Consider the following 21,001-nt stretch of genomic DNA (forward strand, 5'->3'; position numbering starts at 1 on the left):
AAAATCAAACAAGTACACAGCCAATATTCATAACTTCAAATAAAAAAATGATACATGCATACAAATAGGATGAATATATTCAGTAGATCATAACCTCTACAGAGATATGTTACATGGCACATGTAGCATAAAACATGTCATATACATTCATAAAGCATTATGGGATCCAACGTCACACCATTTACCTATCATTTACACTGAGTACATGGAACCTGCAAAGAACATGACTGAATTAATCCTTTTGGGACTTTGCCAGAATGAGAAGTTACAGTCAGTGGGTAGTGTGTTCTTTTTACTTCTCTATATTGCTATGGTGCTGGGAAATCTTCTCATCATTGTCACCATAAAGAGTACCCATCATCTGAAATCTCCCATGTATTTCTTCCTGAACTACCTGTCCTTTTTAGACATGTGCCTTTCCTCTGTCACAGCCTCAAAGCTGATTGCAGTCTTCCTGGTTGAGAGGAAAACCATCTCCTTTGATAGCTGCATAGCACAGCTGTTTGTGGTCCACTTCTTTGGGTGCACTGAAATCTTCCTCCCCACAGTGATGGCCTACAATTGTTACATTGCAATCTGCAAACCCCTCCATTACACGACCATCATGACTCGATGTGTGTGTGGCTCGCTGGTGGGCTTCATGAATGGGCGGCTTTCTGCATTCCATGGTTCAGACTCTCCTGACCATCTATTCTGTGGACCCAATGAGATTGACCACTATTTCTGTGATGTGCATCCTTTGCTGAAACTAGCCTGCACTGACACTTATTTTATTGGCAACATGATCATTGCCAATACCGGGATGATTTCCTTGAGCTGTTTTGTTGTGCTAATTGTGTCCTATCTTAGTCTCCTTGAGAACTTGCTCCTCTGAAGGTCATTGCAAAGCTCTTTCCACCTGTGCCTCCCATATTACTGTAGTGATTATATTTTTTGGGCCATGTATCTTCATGTATTTAAGACCTTCCACCTACTTCTCTGAAGATAAGATGGTGACTGTGTTCTACACCATTATCACCCCTCTGCTGAACCCCTTGATCTCATTTCCCTGAGAAACAAGGAGGTGAAAAATGCCATGAGAAAATTAGGGAGCAGAAAAGTGACATTAGGAGTGAAATGAAAAATGTGACGTGTAGAATGATGGTAGTTCTGTAAAGTAACGATATTCAGCAGGAATTTTAGAGAAAAGAGATTTTAGTATCACAGTCATTCAGTTTTTCTTTGAAAATTCCCAACGATTTTATCTGAATCCTGCTATTGCCATTCTATTTTGATGTGAATGCTTGCAATATTTAAGGCTGAGTGAAGAGTGTAAACATTTCCAGTTCTTTTACACCTAATTTCAATTAGATTATTAATTATTATTGTTGTTGTTATTATTATTATAGTCCAAGTCGCACTGCAGCAGTATGACCCCAGTGGTAGCCCTGGACTGTGGCTCTGAAGTCATGGGTACTAGTCTTGGTTCTGTCACATTATGACTTTGGCTCACTCACTTCCTTTCTCTGAATCTCTGTTTCCTTTCTACTGTTTGCCAATTTAGACCTTAATGTCTTCAGGGCAGGAACTGTCTCTTACGATATATTTGTTCAGCACCAAGCACGTGGAGTCCCAACCGCAGTTCAGGCCACTAGGCAAAGCTGCAATACTACTAGTAGTAATAATTTTGCATTATGTTCTCATGAACATTTAGGCATGTGTACATTGTGAGGATCTGTTAAATGCATCTGAACCATCTAGCTTTACATTTACACCTCTACCTCGATATAATGCGACCCGATACAACACGAATTCAGATATAACGCGGCAAAGCAGTGCTCCGGGTGGGCGAGGCTACGCACTCCAGTGGATCAAAGCAAGTTCGATATAACGTGGTTTCACCTATAACACGGTAAGATTTTTTGGCTCCTGAGGACAGCGTTATATCGAGGTAGAGGTGTATGTACAATGCAATTTATGTCATGTCAATGTAGTACATTTTAGTTAAGCTGCCCACAGAGGGTTGTGCAATATGGGTCTCTCTTGAATTAGAGCTATTTTGGACAGAGTATTGGAAGGGGGTTCTTTCAACCCATTTGAAAGAGAATGTTTGTGAGTGGAGAGGATTAAGGCATTTGAAATCCAGTGCACGACCCGTAATGAACACCACCACCCTGGTTTGACCAGCAAGAATCAACTAAAAGAACAACACCACTGGTCGTGAGATGCTCATTCTGTTCAGGTTTGCCTCTATTCATTACAATGATGCTACTTACCCTCCTAAAGAAGCTACATTCAATTTGCAACATTAACACTCTTCCCCACAATCAATAGATTCCTGCACTCCCTGAATATTTTTTGACCACCAGAACTTCAGAGCACCCAAAGCAGAACATATCTCTTGTGAGAATCCAAGACTCCTCTAGCTTGGTGAGAATCTGAGACACCGTAATAGAGGCTCAACTTAAATGTATACCCCAAATTAAAAAACATAGTAAAAGAACCAAAAAAGTGCCACTGTGGCTAAACAACAAAGTAAAAGAAGCAGTAAGAAGCAAAAAGTCATCCTTTAAAAAGTGGAAGTTAACTCCTAGTGAGGAAAATAGAAAGGAACATAAACTCTGGAAAATGAAGTGTAAAAATATAATTAGGAAGGCAAAAAAGAATATGAAGAACAGCTAACCAAAGACTCAAAAAGTAATAGCATTTTTTTTAAGTACATCAGAAGCAGGAAGCCTGCTAAACAACCAGTGGGGCCATTGGACAATCGAGATGCTAAAGGAGCACTCAAGGATAATAAGGCCATTGCGGAGAAACTAAATGAATTCTTTGCATCGGTCTTTGTGGCTGAGGTTGTGAGGGAGATTCCCAAACCTGAGCCACTCTTTTTAAGCCTGGTCTACACTAGGCGTTTAAATCGGTTTTAGGAGCGTAAAACCGATTTAACGCCACAACCGTCCACACTAGGAGGCACCTTATATCGATTTTAATGGCTCTTTAAACCGGTTTCTGTACTCCTCCCTAACGAGAGGAGTAACGCTAGTATCGGTATTACCATATCGGATTAGGGTTAGTGTGGCCGCTGATCGATGGTATTGGCCTCCGGGCGGTATCCCACAGTGCACCAGTGACCGCTCTGGACAGCATTCTGAACTCGGATGCACTGGCCAGGTAGACAGGAAAAGCCCCGCGAAGTTTTGAAATTCATTTCCTGCTTCCCCAGCATGGAGATCTCATCAGCACAGGTGACCACGCACAGCTCATCAGCACAGTTAACAATGCAGTCTCCTGAGAATCGTAAAAGAGCCCCAGCATGGACTGCATGGGAGTGCGCGAGGTGTTTAAAACATTCACGATTGCGGTATTGAGCTGAGCAGGGTCCATGCTTGCTGTGCTATGGCGTCTGCACAGTTCACCAAGCAAAAAAGGCGCGAAACGGTTGTCTGCTGCTCAGGGAGGGAGAGGTGAGGCTGTACCCAGAACCACCCGTGACAATGATTTTTGCCCCATCAGGCACTGGGATCTCAACCCGGAAATGCCAAGGGGCGGGGGAGGCTGCGGGAACTATGGGATAGCTACAGGATAGCTACCCACAGTGCAACGCTCCAGAAATCGACGCTAGCCTCGGACCATGGAAGCACACCACCGATTTAATGTGTTTAGTGTGGCCGCGCGCACTCGATTTTATAAAATCTGTTTTACAAAACCGGTTTATGCAAATTCGGAATAGTCCCGTAGTGTAGACGTACCCTCAGATGGCAAATCTGAAGCACTGTCCCAGATTGGGGTGTCATTAAAGGAGGTTTTGGAACAAACTGATAAACTAAACAGTAATAAGTCACAGGACCAGATGGTATTTACCCAAGAGTTCTGAAGGAATTCAAATGTGAAATTGCAGAACTAACTGTAGTCTGTAACCTATCATTTAAATCAGCTTCTGTACCAAATGACTGGAGGATAGCTAATGTGACACCAATTTTTAAAAAGGGCTCCAGAGGTGATCCTGGCAATTACAGGCCGGTAAGCCTGACTTCAGTACTAGGCAAACTGGTTGAAATGATAATATAGGCCAAAATTATCAGACACATAATGAATATAATTTTTTGAGGAAGAGTCACCATGCTTTTTGTAAAGGGAAATCATGCCTCACCAATCTAATAGAATTCTTTGAGTGGGTCAACAAGCATGTGGACAAGGGGGATCCAGTGGATATAGTGTACTTAGACTTTCAGAAAGCCTTTGACAAGGTCTCTCACCAAAGGCTCTTAAGCAAAGTAAGCTGTCATGAGATAAGAGGGAAGGTCCTCTCATGGATTGGTAACTGGTTAAAAGATAGGAAACAAAGGGTAGGAATAAATAGTTGGTTTTCAGAATGGAGAGAGGTAAATAGTGGTGTCCCCCAGGGGTCTGTACAGGGCCCAGTCCTATTCTTAAATGATCTGGAAAAAGGAGTAAACAGTGAGATGTCAAAATTTGCAGATGATACAAAATTGCTCAAGATAGTTAAGTCCCAGGCAGACTGTGAAGAGCTACAAAAGGATCTTTCAAAACTGGGTGACTGGGCAACAAAATGGCAGATGAAATTCAGTGTTGATAAATGCAAAGTAATGCACATTGGACAACATAATCCCAGCTATATATATAAAATGAGGGGGTCTAAATTGGCTGTTGCTACTCAAGAAAGAGATCTTGGAGTCATTGTGGATAGTTCTCTGAAAACATCCACTCAATGTGCAGTGGCAGTCAAAAAAGCGAACAGAATGTTGGGAATCATTAAGAAAGGGATAGATAGTAAGACAGAAAATATTATATTGCCTGTATATAAATCCATGGTACACCCACATCTTGAATACTGAGTGCAGATGTGGTCGCCCCATCTCAAAAAAGATATATTGGAATTGGAAAAGATTCAGAAAAGGGCAACCAAAATGATTGGGGTATGGAACGGCTACCATATGAAGAGAGATTAATAACACTGGGACTTTTCAGCTTGGAAAAGGGATGTCTAAGGGGAGATATGATAGAGGTCTATAAAAACATGACTGGTGTGGAGAAAGTAAATAAGGAAGTGTTATTTACTCCTTCTCATAACACAGGAACTAGGGGTCACCAAATGAAATTAATAGGCCGCATGTTTAAAACAAACAAAAGGAAGTATTTTTTCACACAATGCACAGTCAACCTGTGGAACTCTTTGCCAGAAGATATTGTGAAGGCCAAGACTATAACATGGTTCAAAAAAGAACTAGATAGGTTCATGATAGCTAGGTCCATCAATTAGCCAGGATGGACAGGGATGGTGTCCCTAGTCTCTGTTTGCCAGAAGCTGGGACTGGGCGACAGGGGATGGATCGTTTGATGATTACCTGTTCTGTTCATTTCCTCTGGGCAGGAGTGGCGCCAGAGTTTCTGGCGCTATAGGCAGAATTCGGGGGGCGGCATTTTGTGCGCTCCCCACGGGGCGTGCGGGAGCTTCCGGTTCCACTCCCATCGTGCCGCCGAAGAAGGACCCTCCGCCGAAATGCCGCAGGTGACAGCGGCAGTCATTGAGCTGCTCAATTGCCTGCTGCTGTTTTCCGCGGCACATTGGCAGAAGGTCCTTCTTCGGTGGCGCGACGGGAGCGGAACCGGAAGCTCCCGTGTGCCCTGTGGGGAGCGCACAAAATGCCGCCCCCCGAATCCTGGCACCCTAGGCGACCGCCTAGGGTTGCCTAATGGAAGCGCCGGCCCTGCCTCTGCGGCACCTGGCATTGGCCCGTTGGAAGACAGAATACTGGGCTAAATGGACATTTGGTCTGACCCAGTATGGGCGTTCTTATGTTCTTATGTTCTCTAATACAAATCTATATGTTCCAGTAAGAGTCAACCATCTCTCTAAAAACTGTTCCCTCCCAATGCACCCACCTCATACACATGCAGAAAGATCAGCTCTCTAGAATATGAAACATCCAGGCCACCCAAGAGCAGCAGCCCCACCTGCACACCATGCTTAGCAATCTCAGGAGAAGGAGCAAGACCAAACTTCTTTTTCATTCTTGTGCTTGTCTCTCATGATCCCCAATAGATCAGCAAGGGATATGTTTTTCTATGGTAATGTGGACATAAGACTAGCTTATTTCACTCACCCAATCAAACAGTCGGCAAAAGGTAATGAAGTTTGGTTGATGTTGACTTGGGATGGTTTGGAATGGGTGGGAAAAGAACTGCTAGCTTATCACCTCTTCCAGCCATGGTTCCTGTCTCTTGGAATTTCCCCTGCAGTAGAAAATGATCATGTCCCAGAAGTCCTAATACTGCATTATGAGATCACATCAGCATGTGATGGCACTGTGTCCTCAGAACAGCTTGGTGAAACACCATCACTTGTTGATTTAACATGAAGACAAAATGTCATCACATCATGATGCTGGTTTACAATACCCAAAACAACTTAAGGCTATTTGACTGGACCTTACTCTCACCACCCTGGGCAAGAGAAAACCAGCAACATGAGGAATTTTAATGGGATATATGGACAGGTCACCATCAGCTATTTAATTAAGTCCCCTTTGGAGATTAATTTTAACATAACTCTTGAGGAAATTGAGATAAAGTACAATCTTCAGGGGAACTATTAGGGAGCGCACCACGCCTAATCTGTAACTTGGGAGAAACTATACACAGAATTTTGAGGGAGGGCATGATTGCTGTGGAAGTAGCAGAGAGGTTACAGCTACTGTCCCTCCTTTTTCTTCATCATTCCTCACAATCCTCTTTCCCTAACTACCTCTTGGAAGTCATGGCTGAATTCTCCCCACATCTCGGGGTGGTTGGTAAATGGAAGTAGGAGGGGTGGGTGAAATGGGGTCTTCCTCGCTCCCTATCATGCGGCTGGGCATGAGAGTCTGTTCTCTCTCTCTTCTCTTGGCACGCTCTGCTCACCAGTTCCTGGAAAATATTCCTAGGAATTTCTGTGTTGAGTATCAGTCAGAGCCTGTAAAATGCTTAAAGCCTTGAGTGTTGGCTGCAAATTTTGGTCCAAAATACTAATAAAACAGTGACATAAAATGTTTGTGTATTTTGAACTCGTAGTTATTGTGACTATACTGCCTATTGATCCATTACCTAGGTGAACACCTATACCGTTGCACAAAGGAATCAAGCATTGGGCAAATCTCCATCTGGTGTAAATCAGCATATCTCCATTGAAGTCAATGAACCAGATCCTCAGCTGGTGTAAATTGACATAGTTGTTTGAAGTCTAGACAGCCATGCCAATTTATACCAGCTCTGGATTTGGCCCAATTAACTTTTAAAGTGAGAGGACATTAGATCCAAAACTAAGTTCTTTTGCTTCCTGTTCTCACTGCTTGTAACTATAATCACAGACTCTCCATGAAATCTAACAATTCTTACAGTGTGTTCCCCTGTTTATCCAAGAGTTCAGAGTATGGGCTGTACGGCTTGTGCTGAAGCCCACGGTCTTTATTAAGTTCAAAACTAAAAATCAGTGCCCCTCTGTCCGTTTCACCGCAGGCAGGCAGGTGGGGGTGGAGGGGTTCAAACACCGCTTGGATCAATGCTCTCCATCCTAGCTCAGGCTTTGGTTGGTTTCCTTCATTTCTCCCCCAGTCCTGGTAGTTTATTCTGGGAAGTTTCTCAGGCAGCAGGAATTCTCCATGGTCTTTCAGGAGAACTTGGAGTGCAAACCTGCTCGAGCCGCCATAACAGCCAGGTCCCTACCAAATTCAGGGCTCACTTTGACTAATTTACAAACCCTCTGGCCTTGAAATTGACCAGCGTCACCATTTCAGATGTTTCCACCTGATATTTCCTGGTATTGTAACCATGGGGGTCCCGACCAAACTGGGAGAATGGGGGAGTTCAGAGGTTGTTGTGTGTGGGGGGTCACAGCATTGTCACACTCACTTGTGTGCTGCCTTCAGACCTGGGCTCCAAGGGCAGCAGCCAGCAACCTTTCTGAAGCTAGAGGAGGTTCCCAGATGTGCAGGTGGGTCCCTGATGTTGGGAGCACCTCAGCTCCTACCTATTACTTGGGAACACCTCGGCTCCTATCATTTTCAGGGCATCCAGAGAAATGGACCCCTGAGCCCCAGAAGGAACTGCAAGGGAAGCCCAGAGCTCTCACTTCAGATGCCAGGCAGAAGCCCCGAGCCCAGGCCCCCAGAGTGCCGGCAGGAGTTGGGAGGGGCATGAAAGTCCTGAGCCCAGTGCCCCAGCACTGGCTGCAGCCACAGGGGGCCAGAAGCTCTGAGTCCGGGCACCCAGAGACATGACTGGAGCAGAAGCTGCCAAGGCCAAAGCCCTGAGCCCAACGCCGGGCTGATGCAGCACACTCACTTCTGCATTGCCTCTGCAGGTGCATCTGATATCCCCACAGAGAGGAAGTCCTGTCACCAGCCGGGCAGAGAAACAGCTAGTAGGCCCCTACTGGGTTCTCCTGGCTGGGGGGTCCAGCAGGACGGGGAGATCGGATTTCATGGGGCAGGGCTAATTCGATCTAGCCAAAAAAGGCACAACAAGAACCAACAGCTGCCAGCTGAAGCCAGAGAAATTCAAATGAGACATAGGCACACATTTTTGACAGTGAGGTAAACTAGCCACTGGAACAAATTACCCAGGGCAGAGGTGGAGTCTCTGTTTCCTGGTGTCCTCATGTCACAACTGCCTGTCATTCTGGAAGGTGCCTTTTAGTGACTTACAAGCAATTGGGCTTCATATGGTGCAAAGTGTGTGACATTTCATAGCGCGGGGGGAGGGGAGGTGCGGCTCCCTCCAGCCCAGCTCCTGGTCCCGGCCGAGTGCCCCTAGCCCCGTCCTGTCCCCGACACCGGCGCCGCAGGGCCGGAGCTGCAACCGTGGGGCCGGTCCTCGACTGGCACTGGTGCCGCAGCACCGGAGCCGCAACCGTGGGACCGGCGCCGGAGCCGCAACCGCGGGACAGTCACCGTCGCCACAACCACGGGCCTGGCACCGGCGTCGCAACTGCGGGACTGGGCCGGCACCGGCGCTAGAGCCGCAGCCGCAACCGCGGGCCCGGGCCGGGAATGGCTCCGGCACCGGTGCCGTGGAGCCACAACTGTGGCCCCAGGCCGGCACAGGCGCGGTGGAGCCAGAGCCATGGGGCCAGGCCGGGACCAGCACCAGCGCCGCGGGGGCCGGGCCAGAGGTGCGGGGGCCAGGACCAGCACTAGCGTTGCGGTGGCCAGGCTGGAGCCGCGGGGCCAAAGCTGGGGACCCTCAGCTGGGGCCGGGACAGGACGGGGCTAGGGGCACTCGGCCGGGACCAGGAGCTGGGCTGGAGGGAGCCGCACCTCCCCTCCCCCCGTGCCCCAGCTTAACTTCCTGCCTGCTGCTTGTTTCAGGCTTCCCGCCAACTTCTGATTCGCGGGAAGCAGGGGAGGGGGAGAAGAAGGCAGGCGGAGCATTCAGGAAAGGAGGGGGAAGTGAGCTGGGGCCGGGGCGGAGTGCGGGAGCTTTTGTTAAATAAAGCCCTTATAGAACTGAATGTCCCAGAACAACCGGTTCTAAAAGGCCTTCTAAATTTAACAACCGGTTCCTGTGAACCGGTGCGAACCGGCTCCAGCTCACCACTGGCTCTGTGTATGAGATAGGGGACTCTGTCCTAGCAAATTCTCAGGGAGAGGTAGAGAGGTTCGATATCTCTGTACTGGGCACTGGGGAAACCACGCCGGGAATATTGTGTCCATTTCTGTTGTCCATAATTTGAGACAGATGCCGATAAATCAGAGAGGGTTCACAGAAGAGCCACAAGACTGAGGAAATAAGGCCCAACAAATTACTGATAGGATGAATTTTGCTGCCTCCTCTCCTTGACTAGAATACAAGCAGTTTCTGATTCTCTCAGATGAAGTAGTTCTTCTAAAACCAAGGGCAAGACCAATCAATGGCTTTTTCACAACCCAAACCCCCCCAAAGAGATTTTTGTTTATTTAAACTGAGTTTCAAACCACTGACCTGCTGGAAATCATTGCCTAAGCACCTGGGGGTCCAGAAGTTTTTGAAACACTCAGCCAGATTTTGGCAGCACTAGCCTCTTCTGCAGGTGCAGAAAGAATATTTTCTTCATTTCAGTTGATGCAGCTACTTCATTCAAATGTAAGAAACTGATTGGGAGTTGAAAAAGGATGAAGGCTTCTTTTCCCCTTGTAATATATGAATAAATGCTAGAGAGGAGGAGATGTGAGCTACTACTTCTAAAATCTGGAAGGACATTATGAGTAGGAACAATCAGTTCAGTGCACGAACTAGAGATACTTCTTTACCTCAGTTTGTTTGAAATGAAAACAAATGGTTCAGTCAACCTTTTTGTTTGTATGTATCCTGCAAACCCAGCAAGTCAACATGTTTGAATGGATCCCTATTCCTAGAATCATAGAAGACTAGGGCTGGAACAGACCTCAGGAGGTATCTAGTCCAACCCCCTGCACAAAGCAGGACCAACCCCAACTTTATCATCCCAGCCAGGGCTTTGTCAAGCTGACCTTTAAAAACTTGTAAGGATGGAGATTCCACCACCTCCCTAGGTAACCCATTCCAGGGCTTCACCACCCTCCTAGTGAACTAGTGTTTCCTAATATCCAACGTAAGCCTTCCACAGTGCAACTTGAGACCATTGCTCTGTGTTCTGTCATTGGCCACCACTAAGAATTTCATGAGAATCAATCTCTCATTAGGAAAATAACTCAAAAATACAACTACAAAACATTTGGAATGAAATCAATCCACCCTGACCTGTAGTGTCTGGGGGTGTGGGCCTCTGAGGCTAGACTGAGACCCTCATTGGCTAGAACCACCCAGTAAGCCAGTAACAAATTCCAGTCCTGTTACCATCCAAGCCACCGTAACGCAAGGAACAGTGGAGGGCTGCAGGAGACAGAGGGGTGCTGAGAAGGTCTAACTCATGCTTGCCAACCCAGAGATGTGTTATTGGCTTTGGATGGGGGACAAGGAGCAAATCTGTCAGTCACTACAACAGGTCACACTCGGAGCCAAGGACACTGGGAATCGAGTCCTTCTGGCACTTCCCAGCTCTGGAAGGGAGTGTTCCACTAGTGGCATTGTATTGTTTTCACAGCCACTTTTGATCTCCTGGTTTCTACCCCTTGCCCTGCTGACAGGGCATTGTGCGGCATCCTTTGCAGGCTACCTGGGTGCAGGAGATGGAGGAGGAGGGTGAAGGAAGCCAGGAATATCCCACCAGTAGGGCTCCCAGCCCGTCCCTTGTCAGGGTTTGTTCCCCAGGTTGAGGGTTCCTGTGCCCTGGGGTGGGATGTGTTGGGAGGAGAAATTGCCTCAGCAGAGGGGAGGTGGGCAGGGGAGCAGGCAGGCTCGTTAATGAGGGCTGCTTTGAAACCAGACTCATGGCTGCTCCCCACACAGTTCCAGGATGGAGCGAGTAAAACGGATGCTCAGGAGGAAGGCCGGGCAGGTGGCTCCAGAGCCAGCAGGAAACATCAGCCAGCCTTCCCAGGAGGAGAGCGGCCCCCCTGTCCCCGCGGGCGGGGAAGAGGCTTGTGACCAGGGGAAAGAGAGGAGCTGCATCGCGTGTTGGAGGAGGAGGAAGACAGCAGCTCCCCTAGCTGACCCTGAGGCACCTTCTGGGCCGAAATGGAGGTGGCTCTGGGTACAGCTGTGGAGGAAGGAGCCAGGAGAGGGCAGGAGCCGGGGAAGGCAGCTCTGGGGCTTCCTTTGCAGGAAGCCAAGGAGCCAGGAGTTGCACCCCAGGGCCCAGCAGGAGCTGTCCATCACCATGGCAGCTGAGGAGCCCTGTGCCAGCCTGACCCTGGCCCCTGAGGAGCCTCCCGCCAGTACCACTCTGGCCACAGAGGAGCCTCCCGCCATTACCACTCTGGCCACGGGGAGAACCTCCCGCCATTACCACCCTGGCCAGGGAGGAGCCTCCTGCCAGCCCCACCCTGGCACCTGTGGAGCCTGCTGCCAGCCCAGAACAGGAGTTGAGCGACTGTGCGACAAACACCAGCAGCTCCGCATACTCCTGCAGGGCCAGCAGCTCCTCCGTGTGGTCTTGCAGCCCTGTGTTTGAAGGCTCCCTCTTTGGAGGTGAGGGGAGACCCAGGGGAAAGGGAGGAGGACTGGGGCGGTGGGGGACTAGTAACACCCTGTGCCCATCAGCTCGCCAAGGCGCCGGGACTGACCCATGTGAGCCCCACTAACACCAGTGGGGGTGGCACAGCCACGCCCCATGGCAGGGGATGCTGGGTGGAGTCGGGGAGCTCCAGCCTCCTCTGACCATGTTGGGGGCGGGGGCGCTAACTGCCACTGGGCCCTGAGGCTGATGGGGCTGAGGGCGTCTCTGGGAGGGGCAGGGTGGGGCCTTTGTCTAGCCTTGCTCCAGGCCCTCCACCCACATGCTCCAGCCCTGCCTCCTCCTCCTTCTGATCTTCCCCAAGCCTTCCGATTTCGACTACATGGCTTCGACCTCTGCGTGGATATGGACTTTGCCTCATACTTCTGACCACCTGGCTTCGACCTCCAGCCTGGACATGGACACTGGCCCCGGTTCTGCCTGCACCTACTCAACACCTGGCAGCAGTAGACAGGCCCCACCGTTAATCAAACCCTAACCCCGCCCCATGACCCCTTAGTCCCTCCCACCTGTCACCGGAAGTCCTGCCCCATGGACACAAAGCTCCGGGCCCTTCAAATCCCGGCCCCAGCCCGGCAATCCTCTGGCTCCCTGCAGCCGTGAGAGCTCCGGGCCCTTTAAATCCACACCCGAACCCGGCTGCCAGAGCTGTGGGGGAATTTAAAGGGTTCTGGGCTCCCTGTAGCCACGGGAGCTCTGAGCCATTTAATTCGCAGCCCCAGCCTGGCTTCCGGAGCTGCGGGGGGTATTTAAAGGTCTCTGGGATTCCCACAGGCGCGGGATCTCCGAGCCCTTTAAATCCTGGCCCCAGCCCAGCTGCCAGATCTGCAGGGGGAAAATTAAAGGGCTCTGGGCTCCCCGCAGCCGTGGGATCTCTGAAGCAGAGATAAAAATAAGCCATTATGGTCCAGTAAGAGCCAATATGCCGCGCCGGACCGCACCGGCTTCCTGAGCAGGATTTGAACGGCTCAGAGCTTTGGTGGCTGCAGGGAGCCCCGAGCCCTTTAATTTCCCCCCGCAGCTCTGGCAGCCGGGCTGGGACCAGATTTAAAGGGCTCGGTGCTCCCCGCAGCCGTGGGAGCTCTGGGCCCTTTAAATCCACACCTGAATCCGGCTGCCGGAGCTGCGGGGGGGAATTTAAAGGGCTCGGGGCTCCGCGGCAGCCTGAGCCCTGGGCCCTTTAATTTGCCCCTGAGCCCAGGGTTGATTTAAAGACCGTGGGGCTCCCAGCCACAGCAGATGCCCCAGGACCTTTAAATATTGAGAGACCCCGCCTCTTCTGGTTGAGGCCACGCCCCCTCAGGATTCCAGCAGTACCGGTAAATCCTGGAAGTTACTTTCCCCCCTGCTGTGAGCCCTTTAAATCCCAGCCCCAAGCCAGCTGCTGGAACCGCGAGTGGAATTTAAAGGGCTCTGGGCTCCCTACAGCTGCCGGAGCTCTGAGCCCTTTAAATCCCCGCCGAGGAAGCCGGTGCGGTCCGGCACAGCGTACTGGCTCTGGCTGGTACTCCGTACTGGCCCGTACCGGGTTACTTTCACCTCTGGATTAAGTGACGGTCGAGGTCGTGAGACGTTCCATAGAGCTCTCTTGGCCGCAGTGCCCATGACGGAAGTTGGTACGTTCCGTTCCGCCGTGACATTCCTAAACACATCCCATCTTTAAGGTCCATGTCTGCTAGGAACAGAGCGCGTCTGGGTCACGGCCCTGACTAAGTCGAGCATGTTAGAACCATTAACCACAGAGCCTTTGTACACAAAGCCCCTTTATCCTTCCATGAAGAGAGATTTGTAGCCTGGCCCAGCTTCTTTAGCAATACGAATGCATTTTTCTTAGAACGCTTCTTCGCGTTATCCAGCACCTGCTGAGCAACAGACTTTGAGCTCTTTGGTGTTTCTGGGGGGTTGCAGTTACATTCTGTCCCTGTTCTGGTAGAAACAGACTGATTTTCACTTTCTCCGCATCGCTCGGCTTCACGTACATTAGGCACCTTTGAAGCTCAGCGCTGTAAGGTTTAGCCTTTTAGTATTCGGCTCAGTCGGTTCTTTGAAGAACAGACTCGTTTCAGCATCCAGTAAGCGAGTTGCGGTCGGTCATTAGGCCCCCTGAGGATACAGAAGTCGCCAGTGTTCTGAGCGAAGCGTCAGATTGTTCCCAACTCTCTTTAGAATGCCGTGCTTTTGCCCCCCCCCCCGAGGACACAGCGTCCATCAGTTTTCTGAATGAACCATCAAACTGTTCCCAAATACTAGAATATAGGGGAGCAGTGATGAGCTTATGGTTTTGGGAGAATGGTTTGTCAGTCCTTGGTATTTTATGCACAACCCCTAGAGCACATGCTCTGGGGTTGTGAATGTGTGTGGTTCTGCGCACGTTCAGAGCCCCTCGAGCGCATGCTCCGGGTTTGTGAATGTTGGTGTTTACTCAAGGTTTGCTGTGGCAGTGGCCGCTGAGGAACTGGAGTTGTGGTTGTTGTTTACCAGAGTCTTGTTTTGCCCTTGGGTTTGACGGATATGAGGTTTGCCCGGATGCTTCATCTGCACTCTTGTGCTGTTTTGCATTGTTAAAGGTCTCCAAGCAGATTCCTAGTTCTTTGGTGGTTCTGGAGGAGGTGTCCTTGTAGCGCTGACTAAGCATTGTCAGAAAAGTTGCCCATGCCTATGGGGGGTGGGGGGAACCATTTTACAAAACTGAACTTTACCAACTTTCTCACCCACACCTATGTATTCACTTCAAATACAAAACCTCATAGAACAACCCAACCAATAAGCAAAATATATTTACTGGGCTTCATCCATCCATCAGTCACTGATGCTGGTGAATTTTCCCTTTCAGCTGTCTCGTTCCCTTTTCTTCTGAGCTTGTTTTCCCTCTGCTCTAGGGATCTCTTATGTTTCCACCGTACTGTGGAGCAAACAGCATTATTATAAAACACGGGAAACACTCTTGTAAACTTCAAAACTAAATATTCATGAGGGGTTTTTTTCTGTTTAACAATCACAGCTCTAAACCAAATCATCCAGTTCAGGCTGTACGACAAACAGGTTTTATTTCTACCACTTAAAACATAAAACAAAAAACAACAAACAAACAAACAAACAACAACAAAAACCACAAAAACATTTTTTAAAATGCATCTCATTTTGCAGAATAAAAACCAAACTGCTTTTAAAATCCATTTTAAACCACATTTTGCAGAGGAAAAAAACCCTGTTGGTTTGAAACAAACCAAGTACTTTTACACCCTACACCTATGCCTTGCCCAGACCCCTCGCACACACAAATCAGCAGCTTTAGAAACACACCAAACCAAGTTTGCCTCCATATACTTTTCAATAACACCCCTCCCCGCCATGCTTTTAAAAGCCAGTTGCAAAATAGTTCCCTTTCACTAAGGGATTGAGTGTTGCAGGCACATGCTTGTCCCATTCCCCCCATGTGTGTTTGGGCCTTCAGGTTAAAGAACAAGCAAAAATGTTAGTTACTATTACCACCAAATCCCTATACAAACTGTGCAATACTTAAAGTTTTTTAAAACAGTATTAAGCACAACTATAGTTAAAATGGTTTTTACCTTGGCCTGGTGGTGAACTGCAGCTTAAAGTTATTGGGTCCATGCTAAGCAAATCACGCTGCAATGAAGATAGGCACCATGATTTTCCTAAGACAGCCTGAGCAAAGAGTGGCATTATACAATATATAGGTTCAGAGTTGAAGCCAGCCAGCCGTACCTCTGTCTGCCGTCCAGCAGCCTTTCAGGAAAGTTTCTGTTGAAAAGGACAGTCTCCAACAGACCTGAGGTTTTTATACCATCTTAGCTCATTGTTTCAGACAGACTTCAGCATAGTAGCTAGCAGCTTAATTTAATCCCCACAGCTCTGAACTAATAGCTCATTAAGGACTTTAGGCACCCGTCCCATAGCACCTCCTGTGGTGATCTGGGGTGGGGGGACCAAGCTGTCTGCACAACAGGGCTTTTTTTTTTCTTCTTTTCTTTTTTTCTGTAAGTTAAAATAAATGTTTCTGCGGGGCCTTCTTAGAGTATTGAACAGTCCCCATTTCCAAGCGGGGGGCCCTTTGCAGAGATCAATGAATGTCTTGGGGCTTGGGATTTTTTTAAAAAACACGTTTCTTTCATGCTTAAAGTTTGGGGTGGGGGTGTTTTCTAGAAAGAATGACCCAGAGCATTCGACCAACTCCAGGGCCATATTTAATCTGTCCAATAGTGTTCCACCAACTCCAGCGGTTATATTGAAACTGTCCAATTGAGTTCTGCCAACTCCAGCAGTTATATTGAAACTGTCCAATAGCATCTGCGAATTCCTGAGGTTTTATTTCATTTCATATTAATCAGAACTCACCATCCACCCCCATCAAATTTAACCCTATGGCACCAAGGGTAAGTAATCGCAATCACCCTGGCTATTCAGTGAGGGGGGAGTGTGGTTAAACCCACTCAGTTCAACAGGATAAGTCAGCTCTGTTGTACTCAAACAACCTGTTTGTTTTACTGTAAGCACATTTCATAGGATTTGCCCCTCCCCCCCAACATACATTTCAGCTTTTTGCTGTAAATGCGTCACTTTTACACACAAAACCCACAAGCGATAGGTTCTCACACACAATTGATTTTTTATTTAAAAGACATACAGCTCCTTGAAACCAAACCAGGATGCTTCATTAAAACTTTTAGCTCACTTAAGGGCCAAAGGCCTTCGAACAGAAACACAGATAGTCACAAAGCCCTTTTCAATAGGGTGTGGTTTTTTTAAATTTACAGCTAGCAAGTTTTCTATCATGTGTTTGTCCCCTCACCATTCTCTAGCTGAATCCTTTTAGATTCCTTACAAAGAGTCTTTTCCTTAAGCAGGGATCTGTAACTTTTTGTGCAGACTAGATGGCCAATATCACACCGTTTTGTGGAAAAACAACCACGCGTTGTGTTTGGATCAGAATTGCCCGAGGCCCCTTTATTACGAGCACGCGGGGGCGGGTGGGGGGAAAACCAGCGAACTGGCGTCCCCCTGAATAGAGATTTTTCAACAGGTTTTATAGCAAAAAAACCAATTCATGATACACACGTCCTTGTTCACATGATTGCCATAACTGGAGAAATGCTGTGCAAGTGAGTGGAGACCCTGACTGTGTTTTAAAGAAAATGAACCAGAAGGTGCCTGCAATTTTTCCAGTCCAGCTGTAAGCAGGTTATTTTCTTTAAAACACAGTCAGGGCTGCACTCAATTGCACAGCACTGATCAAGGTCCCCCCTTGCGCTAAATGTTCTTGGGTTAGGCACAGACATTGCACAGCAGAACCTCTGGCAATCACGGTGTTTAATCAGCTTTCCAAACCCAGCTCAGCACATAGGCCCCAGAGTTTGGGGTTTATATCCACTGAAGTCCAAGTCACCCAGTCATGGGCCGTTGGCCTGGCAAATCTATGACACGGCCCTCGCATTCTTTACAAAGCTTTTCCCTCAGGCAGTGCTTAAGGGCAGCATAAACAGCAACGTGTACAATAGTCCGCGTGACTTTTTTACGCTCACGATGTGACACTGGCCCAGTTAGTCCTATGCCAAGCCTCCTCCGAAACACCTCATGGCCATCATCCGCAGAGTCCTCTTCAACAATTTGTATCGGCATTGAGCAAAACCAAGGTGGGCCCAGTTATCTTCCCTGCTTCATGCAACGATGTCCAGGGCTTCCAGGCCATCTAGGAAGGCATCGTTGAGTTATTGAGAGATTTTCATAACAGAAACAGTGTAAGCGCCCCACTGCTTGTTTTTAGATTTACACAACCCCCAGTTCCTTACCCATTAAAAAGCGATTGCTTCTTAATCATTCATTTACCTGCGTGATGTCTTTTCTGTTCACCTTCTCCACCGGTGACACCCCTGAGCCTCAATCGCATTCCACCTCTAAGGGGGTGGACAAAGAGAGGCCACCATGCTCATTGGGGTGTCTCACAAGCAGTTGGGTTTGGGATTCTGGTTCCGGTTTATCCATCAATGGCTGGGCCGAAGGGCTCCCCTCAGTCGCTCCCTCCTCCTCCTCGGCACTGTCGCTGATGTAGCGCTTTCTCCGCGGATAGTCAAAGACCCTCGGGATGAAGACAGTCTGAAGTTCTCACGGGGATGGTGAAGGAGTCCAGGTTTCCTCTCAGCAGCCTTCCCACGATTTCTAAACCATGTGTCCTTGGTAAGAGATGGCCTCATCTGTCCGGTGCTGGGACTTAAGGGGTAATGGTGCTGCACTCTGATTGGCAGAGGGCCTTGGGAGGAGTTCTTAGTGGGGTCATACGGCCCACTTCCAGATGGGTCACCCTGCCCCGGAATTCTCCCTGATTGGTCAAAATCTCCTCTTAGGGCAGTCCTATCGGGTCAAACCCATCCTAATTGGTAGATGGCGGTCGGAGGAGTTCTTAGAGGGGTCACACGACCCACTTCTGGATGGGACACCCCACCTCGGAACTCACCCTGACTGGTCAAATCTCCTCTCAGGGTGGTCCTTCTGGGATGAAACCCATCCTGATTGGTAGAGAGTGGTGGGAGGAGTTCTTAGAGGGGTCACATGACACACCTTGCTTCCAGTCATGTGGCCACCTTGACCCTGGAGTTAAACCCCCCCATGGGGCGGGACTTCTGGTGACAGGTGGGAGGGACTAAGGGGTAATAAAGGTAATCAACGGGTAGGGCTTGGGAGGGTCAAGGGGAGGGGTTAGGGTTTGATTGATGGTGACGTTCCTAATAAATACCAAGATTACATGGATACCTTAGAAAGAAATGTGGACTCGTTACCTCTGCACCGGGACTATGACTGCCCTATTGACCTACCACCTTGGTTGAAAGCTGCTTTTCCCTGTATTTAAGCATTGTTGGGACCAGAATTAGTGGATCTCCCTGCGTACAGTCATGAAAACCGGTCCTAAGAGCAGGCCCTTTTGGGGAAGAAGAAATGTGGGACTCTGCTATGCCTCTCTTTAGACAATCAGCTCCTGAACAAAGTGATCATTTGAAACCATTACCCTCTGCTGTGAATCCCACAATTGTTGGCTCACAGGAAATCTGCAAAGGGTTTCATCAAACTTCATCTGCAAGGATTTCCAATCTAACCCTCGTTTGGGCAAGAGACAAATTGAAGACAGATTTCAAAACAGACGATGGACATTTTAACGGTCTGATATGCTAGTTGAGCTAACTAAGGGTCCCCTGACCTTGAAACACTTCATCAGTGATGTATTTGGGGACAGTGTCATCTATTCGGGTGAAATACGTCTCTTTTTGGAGAACCCAGAGCAGCACGCCCAGCACATCTGAACCTGGAGAGGTTTCGGCAGCATGGTCTCAACAGAGAATTGGAACCTCCAGCCAACTCTCCACAGAGTTTTGGGGGTACATCCTCTCCCCAGAAGATGTTACGATTGATCCAAATAAGGTGGAAGCCATTGATAAATGGGGCGAAGTTGGAAGTCCTCAAGAAGTGCCGCGCTTCCTAGACTTCACTCATCCTGTGAAATCGAGAGGTGCTGGCTCTCAGTGATGCTTAGACAGAAAACCACACACTCCACACAGAGGTTGGAACCACCCACTCCCAGGTTGTCCTGAGGAGCCATGATTTCTCCAGGAGCTGGGTAAAGGGCACAGGGATCAGCCTCTCAAAGGTAGGGGAGGGTCGTGTGAGGAGAGGGTCTAAGAGAGGAGGAGCGTGGGCTAGGCTCTGTATTTGGGCTTGGCAGTGATCGAGAGAAGGGAGAGGGCTGTTAGAGGGCAATGCGAGGTGCGAGGAGGGTCAGAGATGGGGGCAAGGCCTGAAAAGTTCATCTGCTTTAGATCAACTGTGCCAGAGAATCACTGGTTGAAGTGACTGAAAGCTCTGAGCTGGGGCTGGCCAATTTCCTCCTCTTTAGATGGGAACATCCCAAAAGTCTGCAGAACCTCAGGCTCTGAGGTGAACGTTGTGGCCCTAACCTCTCTCTGCTCTGTACCTCACAGGATTCCAAATGGCTGTTCCAATCCAGGAGGAAAACTGTGCCACCGAAATCTCCCAGCACCTGTGCAGTGAAGTGCCACTTAACCCCGCTGTGATGCACAGACCTTGCCCTGGCTGGCTGCACAGGGCGGAATTTCACCCCTGCAGAGTGTAAGGAAATAATTGGCTGAAGGCCTTTTTCTTTTTGGATGTCTGTCTAGTGGGAAAGAACCATGGGGATCTGTAACCTGTTTCGCTCCGATGCCTGGTGCTTCAATGATGCAGAGAAGTGCTGATGCATTGGTTGATTTCCCCATCTTTTAATCTACTCTCTTCTTCTCTTTCAACAGGTATTCTAAGGGCCACCGTGCATCATATGGCCATTCTTGGGGGTGCAGATTGCATCAGACCTGCACCTGAATAAATAATAGGGAATGAAGTTTGCAGACACTAAAGTTCTGCAGCCAAATTCTCAGGAACCTTCCTCTTCAATATAGGATCAGGTTTTTGTTTTGAATTGTTTTACTTTTTAAAAAGTGCTAAGCAGATGCTACACTGTAAGAAGAGGAAGCAGAAGCAAAAACTGAAAGACTGTTACTAAAACCAATGAACAGCTGCAGAGAGTGGAGACCCGGCAAAGCAGACAAATGAATACTGTGAGTAAATAACCTGAAAGCAAATGGGGAAGAAAACCTCATCTGGGTAATTGTGGCTCTTGGGACCAAAATCAGGTTCCTGGTACGTAACCTGGCTGAGATCATCCCTTTTCCCTGGATCCCAGACCTGGAATTCCAATGTCATTCTCTGTGTGGTGTCCTTATTTTATTCCTAGGAAAGGGATCCCCAAAGGAGGTGCAAGGATCTGGGACTCTAGTGTCTGCCAGAAGCTTCAGCCACCTTCACAGGTAGAAGTCACTGGCTTTCCTA

General features: G+C 48.6%; 1 pseudogene; it reads left to right on the forward strand.

Annotated features, from left to right (window-relative positions):
- The first annotated feature begins 205 nt into the window (after window positions 1-205).
- LOC123367938 lies at window positions 206-1,120 on the forward strand (annotated as a pseudogene).
- Window positions 1,121-21,001: the final 19,881 nt, after the last annotated feature.

Source organism: Mauremys mutica, chromosome 4 (genome assembly GCF_020497125.1).
Source record: "Mauremys mutica isolate MM-2020 ecotype Southern chromosome 4, ASM2049712v1, whole genome shotgun sequence".
Taxonomy (NCBI): Eukaryota; Metazoa; Chordata; order Testudines; family Geoemydidae; genus Mauremys; species Mauremys mutica.